This window comes from Gymnoscopelus braueri, assembly GCF_963280865.1.
Source record: "Gymnoscopelus braueri genome assembly, chromosome: 11".
NCBI lineage: Eukaryota > Metazoa > Chordata > Actinopteri > Myctophiformes > Myctophidae > Gymnoscopelus > Gymnoscopelus braueri.
Window position 1 is genome coordinate 29710585 of NC_137613.1, and position 3421 is coordinate 29714005.

Below are 3421 nucleotides of genomic sequence, written 5' to 3' on the forward strand. Positions count from 1 at the left end.
TGGTATTTTTTTTGTTTTCATTGTGATACTGCTAAATAGGAACTTAGAGCACACATTGATCCAAACCCCAACACAATCGATTGATTGCTCTTTAACCCATTTAGACCTTGAACGCATCTGTGTCACTTTAGGTTTCTTTGGCTATTCAAAAATAGCAGATCTACAAGCTCGTAGCGCGGCACCGAGTGCCGCGCTACGAGCTTGTAGATCTGCTATTTTTGAAAAATCGTGAAAATTATTTTCTTTATATTTTTTTCTTATTTTCTTTTAGGATTTCGATTTTTTTAGACGCGGCCTCAGGTCTTAATGGGTTAAAATAAACATGCTCTGAAAATGCATGCGGCCCACCCATCTGACCACTTTTTGTGATTTTCAAGTGGGCCCCTGATCCAGAAAAGGTTGAGAACCACTGCTTTGCATATCCAAAGATGTCGGATACTAACTGGTTCATGGACTCTTAATGCCAGAGCTTTCTAGTTGACTTCCTGTGCCTCGCCACGTTCAGACCAGTCGCCATGAGTCCCATGACCCCAACGTGTGTTACCAAGACGATCTGATTCTGGAGAGAGTGTTCCTGCAACACAGTTTTTATTTTGTATTTTGTCATGTTGCTGACCTGAGATAAAAGTTGGTGATCACACAAGTCTGATTGCTTTGTGAATTCTTTCAATTTCACAGGGAAATTGTCAGTGTATAATTGTAATAATATGGACCCTTTAAGGATCAGTTTAACTCTATATTTACAAAGTAATTTGATTATGGAAAAGGGGTTCGGTTCAAATGTAAATATCTTTAATCATATCATCAATCCTGATGACCGAGTAGTGAGAATATGAGTGGTGATAGATTCTTGCTATATTGGTAATAAGCAGTTTACTGTGGATGCTTTAAGGTTAATTAGGCTGTGTTACATGTTATTTATGATAGTATATTAAATGGATGCTAGTGTTAATGTCTACCCGCTATTCTAGTTAATTTGTAGTATCTTACATGACCACTGGATATAAGAGCATTGATTAGTTTAGAGGCCTTTTGCCGGCTGCATTTTCTTCAAGTTATAAAATAACTACCAACCAGCAGCCAAATGCAGGTAGGCCTACATCCTATTCTACCTTACACTGGCATAAGATATTTTGTAATAAAATAGTGAAAGTGGTTGGAGAATTCTAGTAACTTACAGTATCCTGCAATTAAATAAGTTACCAGTCTGGTTATAATTTAGTGCTCTGCTGTTTGGAATAAAAGATTATAGCTAGGCTATATATATATATATATATATATATATTATATATAGCGCGCCTATGTTGGTGCTGAGAAATGTATTACATTACATGGTGGTTCCATAAAACAATTAGCCTAGAGCAGTGGTTCCCAACCTTTTAGCTCGAGACCCCAAACAGAAATGAGATGTTTGCCCGGGACCCAAACTAGTGAAAATAGCAAATTTATAAGCTCACAACGTGCCGTGTTGTGAGCTTGTAGATCTGCTATTTTCACAACTTCTTAAACTCTCAAAAAAAGGATATTTATGGAAATGATTAGATTTTTAATTTTGGAAAAAGTTCAGATTGTTTTAATTGATGAAAAGTTGTGACTTTTTTGTTTAAACTCTTTTGAAATATATATATATATATTTTTTTTAATGTAGGAAATTAAAAAAGGGAGATATTTACTCGCGGACCATGAAAATTGGTCCGCGACCCACATATGGGTCCCGACCCACTGTTAGGGAAACAAGTGGCCTAGAGTTGGATGATCCATCATCAGCATGGAAGTGGAGCAAATTAACCCAGTTCAACAGCAGTCATCAGTCACTGGGTCCACTGGTGGTGTCTAGACATTAGACCCCAGAACCACACAGAAAATAAAATATCAAATGGCACAAGTAATGATGTTTGGCACACTGAGGCGCAGCAGCAGTTCTGTCCACCACCATGGAGTGAAATGGTCTCAGACATTTTTACGCCGTGGCCGCTATGGGGCGAGCGTAGGCGAGCGTTTGTTGTATGGCCCCCAGAGGTGTAACCCAAATGTTTGTCCATGTGTGTGGTCTGTGAGGCTCGACACATAGGTTTACCGCTAATTTCGTAAACCAGTAGTCCTCAAACCTTTTCACACCAAGGACCCCCAAATGGAAAGTTTTTGGCCCCGGACCCCCATCTGAAAATATTTTGTATCAAGGACCCCATACAAGATTGGTGTTCAAATGATTTTCATCACTTTTTGAAAATGGCAGATCTACAACCTCACAACGTGTCACGATGCAATGTGTTGTGAGCTTGTACATTGTTGTACAAGCAATACATCTGCTATTGTTCAAATAGCAGATGTATGGTTGGTGGGTATACGGTGGAGGTCACTAACGTACTATCCGGACATGCGAGGCGCACCTTGCTCAGATCCGCACAAACACTGTTTAGGGGTCTGCCATGAGAATAGTACGATACGATACGATAATACTTTATTGTCAGTTTGCACTGAAATTTGTCTTGCGACCCAACAGCCATGTATGCAACATATAACAGTACACACATTTGACATGACACAAGAAAACAACAAAATACATACATAAAGACATGCAAAGACAAGAGCAATGTCCACCACTACACTCAGCCTACCCCTGGCTTATAACTCCTGATTAAGCCTCAATGTCGTCTGATGGACAAAGGACCTCTTCAGTTTGACCTTATTGTATGTAGGAACACCGTATCTCCTTCCTGAAGGCAGCAACCTATATTCTCCATACAAAGCATGGCTAGTGTTTGAAGTGATATTCCTTGCCAACCTTATCATACTGTTATTATACGTAGGTGTATAGAGCCTCTGAAGTGGTTGTCCAACAATCTTTGAACAAATGTTCACTTGCTGCAGCAGTTGTGATTTTAAAGCTACAGACAGACATCCATACCAGGTGGTACTACAGTACTGCAGAACACTCATAATAACAGAAGTGAAAAACAAAAGAAGAATCTGTCTTCTAGCACCAAAAGATCTCAGACGGCGAAGGAAATAGACTCTTTGTTTTGTCTTCTTACCCACTGATTCAATCTGGTCTTTCCATGACAAAAGGTGGTCTATTACTACTCCTAGGTATGTATACGAACATACCTGGTTGATCTGTTCACTATGAATAGTAATGGGGGATCTGTGTATCTCTAGTGGAGCACCAAAAACAATCTCTTCTGTCTTTTTTGTGTTAAGAGCGTTGTTATCACTCCACTCCACCACCTTATTTACTCATGTGTTGGTGCAGTTCAGGATCACTGGAACTATCCAAAAGAGAAATCAAGACTGTATCATCAGAGTACTTTAGAATGTATTGGTCTGGTTTGTCAGTGCGACATTCAGACAGACATTCCTCAGTACGACAGGCGACAGCTGTCAGTATAAAGGGTGAAAAGTACAGCTGAGCTTACACAAC